Source organism: Bos indicus x Bos taurus, chromosome 20, assembly GCF_003369695.1.
Source record: "Bos indicus x Bos taurus breed Angus x Brahman F1 hybrid chromosome 20, Bos_hybrid_MaternalHap_v2.0, whole genome shotgun sequence".
NCBI lineage: Eukaryota > Metazoa > Chordata > Mammalia > Artiodactyla > Bovidae > Bos > Bos indicus x Bos taurus.
Genome location: NC_040095.1, coordinates 21,906,273 through 21,926,473, shown reverse-complemented (window position 1 = coordinate 21,926,473; position 20,201 = coordinate 21,906,273). Strand labels below are relative to the sequence as shown.

At 36.9% G+C, this 20,201-nt stretch overlaps 1 protein-coding gene across 2 annotated transcripts in view; it reads left to right on the top strand.

Moving 5' to 3' along the window:
* Nucleotides 1-20,201, top strand: part of GPBP1 (GC-rich promoter binding protein 1) — a 65,465-nt gene that overhangs the window by 2,726 nt on the left and 42,538 nt on the right. The window lies entirely within an intron of this gene.

Sequence of the window (20,201 nt, the reverse complement as noted above, 5' to 3'; positions counted from 1 at the left end):
AGATGAAACTGTTCACATTTGAAGTTTTTGTACTTCTGAAGTAGACAAATCCATATGGTCAGTATGGCTTAATGGATTAATAGAAAGGTAGGAAAAAAATCAACAAATAGTCATTTTACTTCCTAAATATGAGTGTAGACTACATTCTGAATGCAGTTTAGTGTTCCAGTGTAGAATTAGGTAGTTGTTTAAACAAATTACAGGGCTTGACTTTTAATCTGGTCTTTTCATGAAGTAAATTGTTTTAAGGGATAACAATTCCTATCCATTACAGAAATTTTTTTGAAACAAATTTTGAAGTGGCTTTGTATTTCAGATTGTTCCTTAAGTTCCAAAAAGTTTCAAAAAGTCATTACTAGGAACAGAAACTGAGAGGAAGAGAAGGTACACTAAGAACCTTTAACTTAAAAAAAAAAAAAAGAGTATACATTCTCTGCCTCCAGAAGGTAATGTTGCCTTAAGTTATAAACAAATCTTGGTTAAAAAAAAAAGTTGTGAATATTAATTGCTGTAATAAAAATCCTTTGACAAGAGTATCTTTTAATTGTTTATTTGAGGATTGACTGGTATTATGATTTGTTACTGCATTTAATTTTTTTTAGTGAGTCAGGCATTCAGTAGAAGTGTTTGTTTTTAAAAAATTGACTAAAATTTATTTTTGAAGCAGTTTATATTAACAGACGAATGTAGCTAAAGTTAAGGTTATTTTTTTTCACTTAATTATCTCTCTGAAATTAAAAAATACCATAATATTTGCACACTTTGCCAGGATAGCCTAATAACTGGTCATTTGGCTCATTTATTGTCTTGTTGTTATGCTGTTGAATCCTGTTAGCTCCCTTAAAGCAGGAGAGGTAGGAGAGTCCAAAAGATGGTAGGTATTTAGATATACGTGGTATTTTATTTTCTGATACAAAATTGAGATGAGAGTTAAATAAATCTGTCAGAAAAGAATAGGATATTTCTTGTGTTCTTTGTCAGAGCTTTGTGTAGTACTTCTAATTGAGTTTCCACTTTGATTTATATAAACCTGTGATGAGAACAACCCCCCTTCTGCCCTTTTCTTTGCTTCAGAGAGCCTGTATTTTATATATTCCTCAAACTTAGTGGGTTTTCAAGTTACTTATCTAAGAACATACATTTTGAATGTGATTAGGAATTTAAACTGGAAGTGAATGGCCTTTTTTTTAATAGAAAAGACCCACATAAGATTTACTGTTTGTGATTATTTTTCTTTAAATTTCTCCTGTTGCTCCAAGCAGTAGTATCAGGATAAAGATGACTCTAGTGACCAGGATTTTTAACAATTAACTTTAATCCTTGAATAGTAACATTTGCTTACAGTAGTTGTTCAAGGGCAGCTTTATTCGACTTGAGTGTTTTCATAAATATTTCATTATTTTCTTGGCATTGAAATATACAATACCAGAGTAATTGAAATAATGATTGGGTTCTCCCCCCTCACCCTAAGTACCTCTATCTCCCTTTCTCCCATTTTTTCCCCTACCCCTGTGCCTGAACAATATATAGGTCTAAAATAACAATTACAATGATTAACATTTATAGATGATGATTGTGTGATACATAGTAGTGTATCGTAGAGAAAACTATTAGTTGTATAGGTGAGAAATTAAAAGTTTTAGAGAGACTGAGACTGGTGTAGGAGTCTTGACCAAGTCTCCAAGGTGGACTAGAGAGACCCAAACTTAATCACTAGCCATGTTTAATACTGTCTTCATGTGGATTTTATGTTTATTAATTCAGTTTGAACATTATCACTGATGTTTTTTTCTTCTCATTTACTGCTTTTCTTTGGTAAATAATGATTACTGGTGGAGCTTGGAGACCAGCTAAAAGAAGAAAAACCACTGTTTTACTATTTGTTAGTAGCTATTTGAGTGCTAACTTTGTTTAGCTAAAAATTAAAATATGGTTTTGGTTTCAGATTATGAAATGTGAGCAGAAGAGAGAAGAAAATAAAATTCAACAAGGGAAGGGAATAAGGATGGGAACCTTTAATCTGAAAGTAAAATTACAAGTGAGGATAGAACCTAAACAGGCCAGATTATCTAATTGTCTTTAACTCAACTACTTTTTAATAAACGGGTTTAGATAACAATTTAGATCCAGTTAGGGGTAGTGATGTAGGAAAAGGGTAGTTTTGGGGAATTAGGAGATTTTTGATCTAGGATTTGGAATATTAGAAAAGGGTCTTTGTGACCTTGCGTATTTACTTAAGGGCTTCCCAGGTGGTGCTAGTGGTAAAGAACCTGCCTGTCAGTTCAGGAGACCTAAGAGATGGGAGTTCGATCCCTAGGCAGGAAAGATTCCCTAGAGGAGGGCGTGACGATCCATTGCAGTGTTCTTGCCTGGAGAATCCCATGGACAGAGGAGCCTGGTGGGTTGCAAAGTAGTCCTTTGGGTTGCAAAAAAAAATAGTCCTTTGGGTTGCAAAGAGTCAGACATGACTGAAGCGACTTAGCATGCACGCACATATTTACTTAATCTCTTGGCTTTACTTTTTTCATAAAAATGATGGAAATAATGTATGTGAAGGCTTTTTTGTTAATTGTGAGGTGTAATTAATATACAGGTAAAGTTTTATTTGTAACATAAAATTCTGTTTGATATATTTTACATGTTAAACTAGTAGTATGGGCTCTGAAATTATTTTTGTCTCTTGTTTCTGTTAACAGTATTACCTGCATCCTAGTCACGCTTTCCTCATTTCCAGTTTAATCTATCATCCTAGCTTGATCTTTGGCTAAGGAAATACCCTACTTTAGTTGAGTTTGTGTGTGTGCGCTTCGTTGCTCAGTTGTGTCCGACTGTTTTCAACCCCATGGACTGTAGCCCACAAGGCTCCTTTGTCCATGGGGATTATCCAGGCAAGAATACTGGAGTGGGTTGCCATGCCCTCTTCCAGAGAATCTTCCCAACCCAGGGGTCGAATCCAGATCTCCCCCATTGCAGGCAGATTCTTTACGGTCTGAGCCACCAAGGAGGTCCTTAGTTGAGTTTACAAAGTCTTTTCCTGTGGCCAGAGAAATCTGCCTAAATTACAGTTCTTGGTTTTGTTACTTTAGCAGCCTTTCAGCTAATGTTTTTGGAATATTTCGGAAAGAGCAAGTTGCAAAGAGATTATCTTATGTCCTCCCCTCTTTTAATGTTTCATGTGTGAGAGGCTCCTAACATGAATTCTTTTTTGGCTATGTGGATGGGAGACTGATTTGAGAAGTCTTTGAAATAGATGTATTTGAAGGTGCTTCCATGTATTTTTTTTGGGAGCAGTTTCAACAGCAGGATCATGAGACACAAAATGTTATAATTACTGATAAGACCTTTTATGATTGGATCTCCTTTTCAGTTTTACCTGCCTGCTTTTCCCCTTTTTGTTAGCTGTCCCACCCAGCAGAATACTTAAAGCTTATGTGCTGTATCTCTTAAAGTAATTGCTGTTTTCTGCGTCTTTTTATATAAGAGATCATACTCAGTTTCTTTAAAAAGTTTTTATTTATTTATTTTTGTCTGTGCTGGTTTTAGTTGCTGTGTGCAGATTTTTTCTAGCTGTGTTGCTTGGACTCCAGAGCACTGGAGTAGCTGCGCTCCTGCTGTGAGGCATGTGGGATCCTCCCAGGCCAGGCCAACCCATGTCTCGTGCATTGGCAGGTGGACTCCCAACCACTGGACCACCAGGGAAGCCCCAGTTTCTTTAGTCATCTTTCTGTTCACAACTTGGGCAGTGCAGTGTTTTCATCTTCATTTCCTACCTGTTAATTCAGTTTCCAGGTTATGTATTTTTAAAACCATATTTAGAAGTTGTTCCATACTTGTTTTTTTTTTAAGCAAGATCTTAAAAATTCTAGTTAAATGGATTGTTTTGGTTGTACCTCGCAGATGCCTTTAGAAAATTATTTAACTGAAACATTGTCATTTTTTTTGTCTCTACGTATGTATGTATACTAGTAAAAACAAGTTAGCTTTCAGTGAACATAAACAACACAGTTGACTCTTGAATGACACGGGGATTATAGGCACCTGGATGGCATCACTGACTCGATGGACGTGAGTCTGAGTGAACTCCAGGAGTTGGTGATGGACAGGGAGGCCTGGCGTGCTGTGATTCACGGGATCGCAGAGTCAGACACGACTGAGCGACTGATCTGATCTGATCTTTGAATTGGAAGATTTGCATATAGTAGGCCAGACGTCTGTATCTGACGTTTCTTGATATCTGCAGTTTTGCATGCACAAATGGAACCAGTTTTGGATAGTGTAGTAGTCTAATATTTAATATTGATAAAAATCCACATGTAAGGTGGCCTGCACAGTTCTAATGACTATGTTTAAGGGTCAACTGTACGTTCTTGTTTTTTTTCTTTCTAATGTCAAAACTTTTTTTTTTTTTTTTGCTTAAAACTGTATTCTTTAAACAGGGGAGTTAAAAGAATACTATTGCACGTGGATTTTCTGTGGGTCAGAAATTTGATCGCAGTTTAGCTGAGTGGTTCTGGCTTCTATGTCTTGCATAAAAATCTCAAAGGTTGCTGTCATTTGGAGGCTTGACTGGTGCCTAGAGGATCTCCTTCTAAGAAGGTGTTCTCTTTGGGCTAGCAGGTTGCTGCTGGCTGGTGTCTGGAGGACTCAATTTCCTTAGCATATGTAGATCTTCAGCTGTTTCCATGGCAGCTGCATTTCCAGAGGAAGTCATCTGAGAAGAAAGGTAGGTAGAAGTGTGCAGTGCCTTTTATGACCTAGTCTCAGAAGTCACTTCTGCCACATTCTTTGCATTAGAAGCAGCCTATTAAGTCTAGCCCACAGTCAAGGAGTGAGAAATTAGGTTCCACCTTGTGTCAAAAGATTTTGTGGACAATTAAAAAAAAACTAGGGGGTAATTCTTTACAACCTGTTGTTGTCAATATGGGGGCTTCCCAGGAGGCTCAGTGGTAAAGAAATCTGCCTGCCAATGCAAGAGCAGGGGTGCGTTGGTTGATCCCTGGGTTGGAAACATTTCCCCTGGAGTAGGAAATGGCAGTCCACTCCAGCATTCTTGCCTGGAAAATTCCATGAACCCGAGAAGTCTGCAGTCCATGGGATTGCAAAGAGTTGGATACTACTGAGTGACCAAGGATACCCACATGTTGTCAATATAATTAGCTAAAGTCTTCACCCCCACAAATAGGTTGTTTTAAGTTTAGAGAAGAAAATAGATTCTAAATTTGTATCAGTTTAGCAGGTATAAGTCTTTTCTGCCATTTGAGCCACTGTATGAGATAGAGAAGTAAAATCTTCGGCCCCCTTTGCACTAATCTCCCAATCTGTGTAATGAGGAACTGTTCTATCATGGTAAAATAAACATAAAATTTACCATTTTAGTCATTTTTGAGTGTACACTTCAGTGACCTTGAGTACCTTCACATTGTGCAATTATCACCATCCATCTCCAGAACGTTGTTTTATCTTAAATTAACGCTACCCATTAACTGTCCATTTTCCCTTTTCCCAAGCCCCTGGCAAGCACTGTTGTATTTTCTATGAGTTTGACTACTCTGGGTACCTCTTAGCTATTGATACTGTACTCTTTGAAACACTTCTTAAATATTTTGAAGGATATCTTCAAGGAAATCAGGTATGTTTATAATAAAATAGACTTTTGGGTTTTAATTAATTTGTGGCAAAATATGCATAACATGAAGTTCAGCATTTCAGTTATTTTTAAGTGTATCGTTGTGTGGCATTTAGGTACATTCATGTTGTTACGCAGTCATTACCAGCAGTCACCTCCGGAGCTCTTTTCATTTTGTAAAACTGAACCTCTGTACCCATTAAACCATAACTATTCCTTGCTCCTCCCAATCCTTGGAAATCACCACTCTCCTTATGTCTCTATGAACTTAACTACTTTAGGTACCTCATATAAGTGGAATCATGCAAATTTGTCCTTTAGTTACTGGCTTATTTCCTTTGAATGTCTTCGAGGTTCATCTGTGTTATACCATGGGTCGATCAGAATACCCTTTTTTTTAAGACAAAATAATCCATTATATGTGTACGTACCACATTTTGTTTATCCATTATCCGTTAATGGACACTTGGGTTGTTTCCACCTTTTGACTGTAGTAAATGCTGCTGTGAACATGGGAGTACAAATATTTGTCTGTATCTTTGCTTTCGATTCTTTTGGATAGATACCCAGAAGTGGAACTGCTGATCATACAGTAATTCTATTTTTAATTGAGGAACCACCATATTGTTTTCCATAGAGGCTGCACCGTTTCTTATTTCTACCAGCAATGCACAGGGGTCCCAATTTCCTCAAACTTTTCTCAGCATTTGTTGTTTTCTGTGTATTGTGTTCTAATGGTTGTGAAGTGATATTGTTATGGTTTTGGCTTGGATTTCCCTAATGATTAGTAATGTGATAAGTGATGTCTGGTGTGCTTATTGGTCATTTGTGTCCTTTAGAGCGATACCTATTCAAGCCTTTGGCCCATTTTTAAACCAGATTGTTGTTGAGTTATAGAAGTTCTTTATTCTTGATATCAACATCTACCATAATGGGTGGGTTAATCCATGTTAATGCTTACCGTGTTTCAAGCAGTACTCAAAGCCTCTTAACTATATAAACTAATTTGATCCTCATAGGTGCAGCTTGTGGAAAGGTTCTGTTCTCATTTTATAGGTAAGAAAATGAAGTCAGAGGTTTTAAATTGCTTATTAAGGTTACACAGCCTATAAGTGGGGTTTCTGAATCCGTACATTCTGCATCCAGAACCTAGAACTCCCAACCATTATGGTTCATAATTTTAGGATGACAGTAGGAAGAAAGTAAAATTCTATTCTATTTCAGGAATTTAGAAACTTTATTCTTAAGCAGCAACTAAATTTTATTTTCCTTAATGTGATACAGTTGTGACTTGTTAATAAAATGCTCAAATAAGTTCTTTTTCAGGAATATTTTCCTTTAGAATCACCTCATTACTAATGTTTATATAGCAGTTTAATTTATAAAGTGTTTTCCCCAATTATCATGTAAAATAAATGTTATTTCCGTTCAGTGGTTTAAGAAAGTCAGTCTGAAATTAAATAATTTATGCAAGCTGCAAGCTTCTCACTAAGTGAGGGAACCATAATTTGGATTATTTGCATTGTTCTGTTACAGTCAGCTTCCTTAGCATTCTAAGGTTCTAAGTAGTAGGTCTTATTCTATCCAACAGAACTTTGTGAAAAGGTGTAAGATTCTGTGTCTCTTCTTTCAGTATAATAATCACTAGCTATGTGTCATTGGAGAAGGAAATGGCAACCCACTCCAGTAATCCTTGTTTGGAAAATTGAATGGACAGAGGAGCCTGGTGGGCTGCAGTCCATGGGGTTGCAAAGGGTTGGGCACGACTGAGCGACCAACACTTCAAGACTTCATATGTCATTATGGAGATTTGAAATGCATCTAGTGCAGATGTGGATTTGAATTTTAAGATTTGTTTAATTTTTGTTTAAATTTAAATTACAGCCTATGGCCACTAGCTGCCATATTGGACAGCACAGCTCTAGAGCAGTGGTACAGAATTCTGTCAGATTCCTAACCGTTTGTGACAAATACTTTTTAAAGTGCTCCTGAAATAAAATAGCCTATGCATATAGTAATATCACAATGTTATACAGCTGTAATAAGAAAATAGACATTTATGATAATGTATTTGAATATATAATAGCATAAGTATGATCAGATACCCCCCTCTCTGCCCCCTAATTTCCAGACCATACTCTACAGGTTATTTGCCCTTCTTAAAAAGAAGCAGATGATCTAATAAATACTCTTGTCCTTTAAGGAAGAAAAGTTCCTCAAGTTGATTAATTTTTCCTTTAATAGTATTTACTGCTAGGGTAGTTGAGTGGGTAGTTAGCCAACATTAAAGCTATCATACAGTGTAGTAACATGATAAGCATCTTTTAATGTGCTTTGGTGAAGTGTCTATTCAAGTCTTTGATCCATTAAAAGATTATCTTGTTTCATTGTTAGAATTCTTTGTTTTGGCTATAAGTGTATTAGATAATGTATTTTGCAAATTTCTCCCATCTATGGTTTGTCTTCATTTTCTTAACTATGCTTTGGAGATCAAACATTTTAAAACTTGTAGTAAAATTGGTTATGTTTCTTTCATGATTTGTGCTTTTTGTGTCATAAGAAATTTGTACTTAACCCGAATTCATAGGATTTTCTCCTTTTTAGCTTTCTTCTGAAAGTTCTGTAGTTTATATTTTTAGATCTGTGATCCATTTGGAGTGAATTTTTTTTTTTTTACTTGTGAAAGGGTTGAGGTTCATTTCTTTCTTTTTTAAATATAGATGTCCTACTCTCCTGTTTGTTGAAAAGACTTTGTTTCCCATGAATGATGTTGAAATCCCTCTGTTGAATGTCAGTTGACTTTATACATGTGGAACTATTGTGGCTTCTCTGATATATGTCAGTTCCACAAAGCAGTAGTCGATAAATACAAATGGTAGCTTTTGACTTTTTGCTTTATTTTAAAACCTGATTGACATCTTTTATAGGAAATTTGGATTAAAAGGGGAAATTGTTTTTGTGGGGATATGAAATATGACCTGTTGCAAAATAATACCATCTTGAATTCATGGAGCAATTGTCTTTTGAATGGCTTGTGATGTTAGATATTATCTAATTTATACGTAAGCGTACTTGAAAAATAAATGACAACATTTTCATGTGGCAAATGAGAAAGTAAGATACAAGCATATCATCTTATTTATGGTAAAATATTGACTCAACAGTGGATCTGGGATTTTTATTTGAGTGTTAGTCTGTGCTAGAGATGTTTATTGCCTGGTAGATGTTTGTCTGTTATGTGCCTGTACTTTGATTGGTGCTGGGCATTTAGTAGCAAACAAGGTGATAATATAAGATTCCTAAACTCATGTAGTTTGTCTTCTTTGAAGTTCTGTGAATATAGAGTAAACACAGTCCTTAAATTTGAATGCTGATTTCATATCATCTAGTAAATAATAACTGTTTAATGTTGGCCAGGCCAGCCTTTTTAAGACTTTATTTTCTGCTCAGGTAAAACTAGTTTTTTTTTTTCCTGTTTCACAAAGTTATCATTACAATCAAGTGAGATAATGAATGTTAAATGCTTTGAAATTGTAAAATGATGGCAACATAGTATTGTTATGGCTGGGCCATATAGATAGTAGTATTTGAGGATCATGTGATCAGCCAGGAGGGAGATTGTAGATAAGGGAAAGTAGGGAACTGAGCAGAAACCAGGTATATTTAGATTGCATTTATGACCTGTTTAAAATTGTTGAGCCATAGTCGTTACACTCTTCTGAGGTAATTGCTTAACTTGCAATATGGTACCATAATTTTAAATGGCATCTTTATGCAAAAGATCTCAAATTTAAATCTCCAGTCCAGGCCTCCTCCCCATATTCTACGCTTGTAATTTAACCAACCTTGACCTCTTTAACATATCCAAAACTGAACTTGTCTTTGAGTCTTTCCCAGCCCCTTTGTCCCTGCTTCCATTGCTCAATAAATGGATACAGTATCCGCCTATTCAGACTAAATAATCAAGTCTTATGTTTGATTTATTTTCCTCCCATCTAGTCAATTTTCTCTTTGCTCTCCCAAATATATCCATTTCTGCTCCACTGTCACTGGGCTTGTTACAAGCCTTGATTTTCTCTTACTTGAACTACTTGTTGTAGCCTCGTAACTTTGTGTCATTCTTGCATTCTTATAGTTTATTATTCCCAGAGGATGGTCTTTTCATCGGACCTAAGAATAACACGCAGAGGATATAGCCTACAAGCAACTTCATTGTCCCTTCTTTTTCTCTGCAACATTGGTCACTGTCATCCTAGACCATTAATTTCCGGCATTTTCTTCCTTAAATACACCGGGCATTTTCCTTCCTGTCTTTGGGCCTTTATGCTCTGCCTCTTTTTCCTTTTTTTAGCTGAGTTTTGACTCATATATGTTCTGTTCTGAATGACCGTCTCTAATCATTCTGTGTGAAGTGGGCAACCCCCTTCCTATAACCTTTGATTTCTCTTATTACTGTATTACGTTCAGATCAGTCTCTTAATCATCTCCTCTCACCTATCTTTATTGCATAAACTTCTGAGGAGAGGTACCTTGTCTCGTTTGTTTATTGTTATATGCTCCGTGCATTAATGTAGAGCAAAGACATCTTAGATAATGTAATCCATTCCCCACCTACGTCACCACCCTCGGTATTTTATTGTAGAACTTCTATTTAACTGCCTGGGGGCTAGGTAAAATTTGTTAGGGGATTATTTACAGGTGAATTTCTTTGTTGTCTGACCATTTAGAAGCGGTTTTATCTGCCTGAGAGTGTGTGTTAGTTGCTTAGTGGTGTTTGACTCTGTAACCCTATGGACTATATATAGCCTGCCAGGCTACTCTGTCCCTGGAATTCTCCAGGCAGGAATACCGGAGTGGGTTGCCATTTCGTTCTCCAGGGGATCTTCTGAACCGATGAGTCAAACCCAGGTCTCCTGCATTGCAGGCAGATTCTTTATGGTCTGAGCCACCAGCAAAGTTCTTAATGTGCCTGCTGCTGCTACTGCTGCTAAGTCACTTCGGTCGTGTCCGACTCTGTGCAACCCCATAGACAGCAGCCCACCAGGCTCCGCCGTCCCTGGGATTCTCCAGGCAAGAACACTGGAGTGGCTTGCCATTTCCTTCTCCAATGCATGAAAGTGAAAAGTGAAAATGAAGTCGCTCAGTCGTGTCCGACCCTCAGCAACCCCATGGACTGCAGCCTTCCAGGCTCCTCCGTCCATGGGATTTTCCAGGCAAGAGTACTGGAGTGGGGTGCCATTGCCTTCTCTGCTTTATCTGCCTAGACTTAAATAATTGTTACGTGAACTTCTAGTCTGCTTGCTAGATTCAAGGCTAACTTTGGGTTTGCTGTAACCTTTCTGAAGGGACTGCTTGATAAAGACTTCTTTTTATTATAATCCTGGCCTTTTAAAAAAATTTCCATAGTTTTGAAATGTTCAGTCCGAGGGGTTGAAATCTAGTGGAATTGGCCTCTCAGGCTTAAGGAGATAGAACACTTTATATTTCAAGAAGTGACCTTGAAATACGTGGGTAGCCAATTTTGGGCTCATTTTCAGAAATCAGAAAGGCCATGACAATTCATTTATATTAACTGATGTCTTTATTTAAGGAGGAAACATAATCCTTTTACGTTTCGTCCTCAGAGATGGCAAATGCAGATTTATGTCCATAGAGCTTTAATTATTTTTAGTATTGCAGATTTTCTCAGTTTGGTTTTGGCTTTGAATCTTTTAGATCCCTTCCAAGGGGGCTTATTTAATAAAACTCTGGTAGGATGGTAGACTTAAGGCTGCTGTAGCAGATGTCATTAGGTGAGTAATGAAATCATTGCTTCATGAACACTAGCTAGGTTGAAAACTACTTGATTATCAAGATGTCTTAAGGACTTTTCCTTATGCAAGCTTAGTTGCCTTAGGTTTTTTTTTTAACTCATAGTTTAGATCTTTCACATTATGTACTCTTTGATCTACATTTAAAATGAGTTCCTTTTATAGGCACTTTGTGGAAATGGAGAAAAGTGAGTAAAAATGTTTTCACCTTAGTACTTTAAATTAGGGCCTTCCAAGGATTGAATCTGATGAGAAAATGAGTCTTATTTGAAGATAAAGTTGGCTAGGTTAGTGGAAAGCAAGTTGTGACTGTTGTAGAAGTTTAGACTACTTGTCTTCTTTTTGCCACCTAAAAGACTTTTTGTCTGGGAGATTGAGATCTGTATTTTCTATGGTTTGATATAAAGCTATAACTCAAGATGGTGCCTGACAGGTAAGGCAGAAACTTAAAACTCAGAAAATAGAGACTGACTGAAATACTTGTTAAACTTTAATATTTTATATAACACACCGTCTCTACCTGATGTACCCTGGGTTATTTACAGTACGTGTAGGGTGTATATAGAGGTTAAGAATTTGAGCTACCACTGATTAGTACTGTGACCCTGGGAACTTCAAAATGTACTTCACATCTAAAAACCTGTTCTTCTTGTTTGAAGAAAAGATAATATCAACCTCCTGGGGATAGTGAGAACTAAATGAGATAATACTTGTAAAATCCTAAGCAGATTGCCTAACAAATTGTGTGTGTGTGAATATATATATTTATTGTATATTTTGTCTTCATAACCAGTTTGCTGTTGTTGCTGTTGCTAAGTCAGTTAGTTCCTTTAAAAAGTTCCCTGAATTATTTTCTAAAAAATTAATTTTTTACTTTTAGCCATGTTGTGTGGCCTGAGGGGTCTTGGTTCCCTGAGATTGCCCCCTGCAGTGGAAGCAGAGTCCTAACCACTAGACCACCAGGGAATTCCCCAAATCTTTAAATTAAAGATGGATTATATTAAAGTGTTTGAGGAGTCAAGAACTGGTAAAGCTGAGTCAGACTTAAGAGGATTTAAAATTATTTTGAATACATGCATCTAGTGCAAATTACAAATCGTACACGAGTTGTTTTTTTTTTTTAATAGAAAAGTCACCTCCTTTTATCCAGCTATAGTTCTTGTCTGAAGAAACTGTTTTCTATGAATTTTTCTAGAGATTTTATAGATATATAAGCACGTGATATTTTTCTTTCTAATACAAGTAGTAGCATGATGTCCACTTGGCTTTTTTTTTTTTTTGGTCTGAGTTGGGTTTCATTGTGGTGTGCACGTTTAGTTGTGCTGCAGCATGTGGGATCCTAGTTCCTAGACCAGGGATTGAGCCTGTGTCTCCTGCATTGCAAGATGGATTCTTAACCATTGGACCACTAGGGAAAGTCCCTCCATCTTGCTATCTAACCTTTTTTACTTAAGGAATTATCTTGGAAGATTATTCCATATTAATACCAGTAGACCACCAGGAAACTCCTGAGAATGAAGATTTTATATATAAGATCTTTTTCTGTGAACTCTTTATATCCTTTTCTCATTTTTCTCTCTTTTCTATGAGTTCTTTTTCTGTTGATTTATAGGAACATTTGTGTATAAAGGTAAAAGACCGTTATATATGCTTTGTGTGACAAGTATTCCCTGCCCTCCTCCAGTATAATGATGTTTTATTTGACATTGATTGTGATTTTCATCAAATAGAATGCTTTTTGAGTTTATATGTAAATATGTTTTTATTCTCTTCTTGTGTGTCATACTTAGGAAGGCCTTTCTCCCCTTTTCTGAGATAATAAAAATTTCTCTTACTTTTTCTGTAATGACTTTGCCTTTTTTCTCCTTTAAATCGTTAATCTGTTTGATTATTTTAAGTCAACTTTGAAGTAGGAGAGTTGTCCAGACTTTCCTCTTATACTAAATTTCTGTATGTGTTGTCTGTGTGGACTTTTCTTTCTTTCACTGAGGTTTATTTCTGTTCACATATTAATGTTATGGTGCCTTAAAGTCACTGTGACTTTTAAAGTTGAGTTATGTTAAATAAAAAAGGAGTTAAAAAGCCATTTAATCCGTAATTAAGGAACTGCATATTTAATTTATTATTTCCTAATTTTAGAAAATTGATTTGCCTTTGAAATGGAAATTATCAGGCCCATTATTCTCTAAACAGGACATGAATTCTTCCCTCCCTCTCTCCTGTTCTCTATCCAGTTCTTCATTCATTCCGTACTATTATGTGTTCTTTTGAAGGATGTTCTTTAAAGTGTTGGTTTGGAGTTTTGACTCCCTAGATTTCATTTTTGTTATACGAAAACAAATGTCAGATATTTCTTTATGGGAAGCTTAATTGTTTAATAGAATAGCATATATTTATGCTGAATCTTTTGATAACTTGTGAAATGATTAAGGTTTTTCTTATGAAAAATTTTTATGCCTTTAATCTTTTTTAAGTTTTATTGAGATATAAATTGACATATATAATTTGTGTAAGTTCAAAGTCTACAACAGCATGTTTTCACTTAACATATATTGTGAAATGATTACCACAGTACCACAGTAAGTTTAGTTAGCATCCATTTTCTCATGTTGTGCATAACATCCTGAGTACTTATCTTGTAACTGGAAGTTTGTACCTTTTGATTATGCTTCTCCATTGGGTTCCTCATTCCATCTCTGTAACCACAAATCTGATCTCTTTCTAGTTTTTTTTCTTTTTTTTAAGAGATTCCACATAAAAGTAAAATCATATAGTATATGCCTTTCCTTGACTTATTTCACTTAGCATCATGCCCTTAAGGTCTACTCTTTTTTGTTGTCACAAATGGCAAGATTTCCTTTTTTTTTGTACCACATCTTCTTTATCCATTCATCCGTGGATGGAAGAGTTTCTTAGAAAGGTAATAGTTGTTTATCACGTTTAGTTGAATTTTGAATGCTTGATATTTAAAGCACAATTTAAATTATAAACCAGTCTTAATGTATATTTATTTACTTTGCAGTACTGTAGAGTTCATATTGATACTTCCAGTTCAAGTTTAGGACCACTGGGTTTTTGTTTATCGCCTTCTGTCTTACATGTGTATTTTCCTTTTTTCAACGTTTAGAATCTTCGTTCTCAAGCACACTTTAGTCTGTGTTTTTTTTTTTTTTTTTTTAGTAATGGGATGCTTTCATGGTAATTTGTTTAGATTTTCTCTTTACTGGGGATATTTTTAGTAAATTGTCTTTTTCTAAAAATTGTCCATTTCTATATTTTCAGCTTTAATTACATAGAGTTGTTCAGATGGTTTATGATTTTAAATGTTGTCATTTTTTATTTTATATATTTGTGCTAGTAGCTTCTCTACTGATCTGTCCGAACCCCCACCCCACAGCAGTTTTGGATTTATAGTTCTTCAGCTTTTCCAGTTTATTAACTATTGGTTTTGTGACTTTGCTTCTTTTTATTTTGTTTTAAAATTGCACGTGGAAGAGGCTTGATTTTGTTATTTTTAGTTTAATTGAATTTTGGTCAGGTAATGTCATTTGTAGGTATGCTTGAAATTTATTAAAGATTTCTTGGTGACCTGAGATGGGTGCTTGAAAAGAAGATATACTTTCTGTGTTTAGGGGTTTAGCATTTGATACATAAAATCTGTTAAAATTTAAATGAGTATGGTTTAAATCTTCTGTATGCTTACTAATTTTTTATCCACTAGGTTTGTATTGGAGTGAGCAAGATGTGTTCAATTCGTCTGTATTTTTCTTGTATTACCTGTATTTTATGCTTTATGAAAGTGTATCACTGTTATTGGGATCATAAATATTAGAATTACCTTGTTATTGTACATTTCAGTTATAAAGTCTGTCTTTGTCTACTGCTTTCTAGTTTGAATGCTACCCTGTTAGTACACTTACTGATCATTTTCTTGTACATTATCTAATCTGCTGTTAATCCTGTCCAGTGTTTTTCACTTCAGATATTACATTTTTTATTTCTAGAAGCATTATTTTATGTTCTCTATTTTTCCTTTATGTTCCTATTTTCCCTGTCCGTAAATATTTTTATAATAGTTGGTTTAATGTTCTTGTCTGCTAATGCTGTCATATCCATCATATCTGGCTATCTCTTTAAGTAGATTCTTCCTCTTGTTATTGGTAGTATTTTCCTGTGGGGGAGCCACCCCCCCTTTTTTTTTTTTTGCATGACAGATACTTTTAATTATTTTTGTTTTGTTTATTTGGCTTCTCTGGGTCTTCATTGCTGCAAGCAGGTTTCTGGTTGTGGGGAGCTGGGGCTAGTCTAGTGCGGTGCGTTGGCTTTTCATCATCGTGGCTTCTCTTGTTGCGGAACACAGGCTGTAGGTGTGCAGGTTTCAGTAGCTGCAGCATGTGGGCTCCAGAGTGCAGTCTCACTAGTTGTGGCGCACAGGTTCAGTTGCCCCACGGCGTGTGAAATCTTCTCGGACCAGGGAGCAAACCTGTGTCCCCCTGCATTGGCAGGCAGATTCTTTACTGTTGGACCACCAGGGAAGTCTTGTGTGACTGATAATTTTTGACTGAATGCTAAAGATTATGAATTTCATATTGTTAAGTGTTAGGTTTTGGCATTGGACTTTGCTTTGGGAAACAAGCTGGAATTAGTTGGATCCTTTCAAGAAAAGTTCTAAGAGGAAATTTATACAAGTAAAACTTTGAATTTCGTGAAAATCCTGTAATAGTAAAATTGAATTGGCATGCAGTTTTTAAATTCTGGCTATGACAGAGTAACAGGTAACCAGATAACCAGATTTACCCACTCATCTCGGAAATTTAAAAAGCCAGACAAAACGTATGTTGCAGGCTTTTATACATTGGATAACAGGAGGTGGTCAGTCTTATAAAAGCCCTCATTGCTTGAAGAAAAGTAATAGGTTACAGCACGGGGCGGGGGAGTGGTGGGTTGAATTCAAACAGTCTGGTGGTCTTACTACAAGTTGAGGAGACAGCTGAAAATTTGGAAAGGTCAAAGTAGATAGAATTTGTGGGGCAAAGTAATAGGAAACTGTTGAGTGGAGAGAGAACTCAGAAGAATCTACTCAAGGCTTGTGACTTACAACTGGACCTGCATGTGCATGTTTGGAAGTGACTGAAGCCAGGGAATACAACCACCAGAAAGGAGTAGGTGTACCAATTCCAAAGATTTACGTAGGGTCAGGAAAAGTTTATGTTTACATCAGCTTCAGTGGAAAACCCACCTAAGATTTGGAGCATAGGCAGTAAGTAGAATATAGGCAAAATCTTCAAAAGGATTAGCTCCAATTAGTGGTGCAAAATTAACTCGAAACTACAAGCTTTTCTGGACCCACTCTAACTGGACATGGAACAACAGACTGGTTCCAAAGAGGAAAAGGAGTACGTCAAGGCTGTATATTGTCACCCTGCTTATTTAACTTATATGCAGAGTACATCATGAGAAATGCTGGGCTGGAAGAAGCACAAGCTGGAATCAAGATTGCTGGGAGAAATATCAATAACCTCAGATATGCAGATGACACCACCCTTATGGCAGAAAGTGAAAGAGGAGAGTGAAACAAGTTGGCTTAAAGCTCAACATTCAGAAAACGAAGATCATGGCATCTGGTCCCATCACTTCATGGGAAATAGATGGGGAAACAGTGGAAACAGGGTCAGACTTTATTTTTGTGGGCTCCCAAATCACTGCAGATGGTGACTGCAGCCATGAAATTAAAAGACACTTACTCCTTGGAAGGAAAACTTATGACCAACCTAGACAACATATTGAAAAGCAGAGACATTACTTTGCTAACAAAGGTCTGTCTGTTTTTCCTTTGGTCATGTATGGATGTGAGAGTTGGACTGTGAAGAAAGCTGAGTGCCAAAGATTGATGCTTTTGAACTGTGGTGTTGGAGAAGACTCTTGAGAGTCCCTTGGACTGCAAGGAGATCCAACCAGTCCATTCTAAAGGAGATCAGCCCTGGGTGTTCTTTGGAAGGAATGATGCTAAAGCTGAAACTCCAGTACTTTGGCCATTTCATGCGAAGAGTTGACTCATTGGAAAAGACTCTGATGCTGCGAGGGATTGGGGGCAGGAGGAGAAGGGGTCGACAGAGGATGAGATGGCTGGATGGCATCACCGACTCGATGGATGTGAGTTTGAGTGAACTTCGGGAGTTGGTGATGGACAGGGAGGCCTGGCATGCTGCGATTCATGGGGGTTGCAAAGAGTCGGACACAATTGAGCGACTGAACTGAACTGAACAAAGAGTTTTGTAAGTTTGGTAGCTGAATAGTTCCAGTATTTTAATTTGTTATTAAAATAGCTGGACATCTTTTCCCATCTAATAGTTTTTTTCTTTTTTAATTTGCCTCGGGTTTTTAGTTGCAACATACAGGATCTTTGTTGCATTGTATGTGATTTTTGTTGTTGTGCCTGGGTTTTCTAGTTGTGTGTGGCTCAAGGCTTCCAGGAGTCTTGAGCCACTCTCAGTCTTTAGAAGTTGTTGCACTTGGGTGCTCTAGTTGTGGCATACGGGCTCCATAGTGGACCGGCTCCGTAGTTGTGGTGCCTGGGAGCTTAGTTGCTCCATAGCATGTGGGATCTTAGTTTCCTGACCAGGGATTGAACCTTCATCCCCTGCATTGCCAGACAAATTTCTTAACCACTATACCACCAGAGAAGCCCCTAATGGTTAATTTTTTTTATGAACTGTCCATAAAGTGACTAGAAAATGTTGGTCACTGGTCTTAGTCTTTTTTTCTTTTGGCTGCGCCACACTGCATGTGGGGTCTTAGTTCCTCTATCAGGGATCAAACCTGCACCCCCTGCAGTTGGAACCCTGGAGTCTTAACCACTGGATAGCCAGGGAAGTCCCACTCTTCTTTTTCTTTCCTCCCGGTTGTTAGGAATTGCTTGTCTAAGAATGTATTTGTCTGCTTCACTTTTGATACTTTGAGTATAGCTTTCATGATTCAAAATACTTTTTCCCTCAGCACCTTGACTGCCATTTTGTTGTCTTATAGCATGAGATGTTTAAGTAGTTTGATGCCGTATGATTTTTTTCCCCTTCATGTGGAAATGTTTTTATCTCTCAAGAAGTTGTTCTGTATTTTTGGGGTTCTGAAAATTCCATTTTGCTAGTTATTTCTTGAATTATGTGTTTCCTCTGTGTTCATGGTTTTTAGTGGTCTCCTTGCTGTTGCCACTTGTCTTAAAATGTTTGGTTATTACTTCACATTTAAAAATGATTAAAAAGTTCTTTGGGACTTTATGTGTGTAAACAGTGCTTTTTGAATGGCTGTTATGTTGAAGGACTCTGGAAAGCCAAATATCTTTGTGGTGTTAGTGCCCATTTTAGCTCTTTATTTGGAGAATCTACCCTAATTCTGTTCTTTTCGAGTACTGCTCCATACTCTATGTACATTCGTATACCAAGCAGCAAGCAGTTCTCCAGTTTTTTTTTGTGGATACTCAACTGGGTTTTCTACAATTGAATTCAGTTCGGATTTTCTGACACTTATCACCTGGAGTTAGTTTAGACTGTACAGGTTAAGGGCTCAGTCCCATAGGACTGCCCTTCTGGTCCCACTTCAGATATGAATCTCAAGTACTAGATTTTCAGGTTACCCACACTTCTGTCTGATTTGGTTTTAAAGTAGAGAGGCCCATGGACACCCCTCCCACCACCACCAGTTCCCCCCTGCCATCCCCCAGGTTTCATATTTTTCTGTAATGGTTCATGGAATGCAACAGAACACTACTGTTACTGGTTTATTGTAAAGGATATTCTAGAAGACACAACTGAACAGCCAAATGAAGCAGTACATAGGGTGCTGTCTGGAATAGTCCCTTTGGAGTTTGGGGTATACCACTGCCTCAGCAAGTAGGCACATTCAGCAACCTGGAAGTTCTGCAAACCCGTTCTTTTAGGGTTTTTACAGAGGTTCTAGTACCTAGGAGTGAGTGATTAAATCATTGGCCTTTAGTGATTTGCTGCAAGTTGCCCAGTAGTTCTTGAAAATTTTGTTTCTGGTTTTCTGTTGGTAAAAAGTTTTCATTTGTAACACACATGCACTAATGGACACTGCACACAAAATTTTAAGTATGCAGTGTGTTCACAAGTGAACACCCTGTATTAACACCGTTTACCAGCACCCCCAAATGTTTGTGTCCTTCTCATTTTCTAACTTTGAAATGTTTTTCATCTTCCCTTTCTGTCTCCACATCCAGTTTCTGTCTTCACATCCAGTCCTTTGCAATCACCCACCTATAGATTGTGTTTCTGCAGTCTCCCTCTGTCTCCCCCCCCGCACATCATTTCCATCGTTAATACCCCCTTATTCTTTTTTTGTTGTTTTTTTCTTTACTTGAAGTATAGTTGGTTTACATCCTTGTTATTTATTTTATATATGGTGGTGTGCATCTTTTAATACCGAAATCCCAGTTTATGCCTCCCATTCACCTTTGGTCACTGTAAGTTTTTTCTATGAATCTGTTTTGTAGTAAATTCATCTGTACTACTGTTTTTTAGATTCTACATATAAATGATATATAATATTTGTCTTTCTCTGACTTATGTCACTTAGTTTGATAATCTCTGGGTCCATCCATATTGCTGCAAATGGTATTTCATTCTTTCTTATGGCTGGGTAATACTCCTGTGTGTGTCGGTTGGTACATGTTCTTTATCCTTTCATCTGTATGGATAAATGTCCATGGTTGCCTCCATGTCTTGGCTATTGTAAATAATTCTTCTATGAAC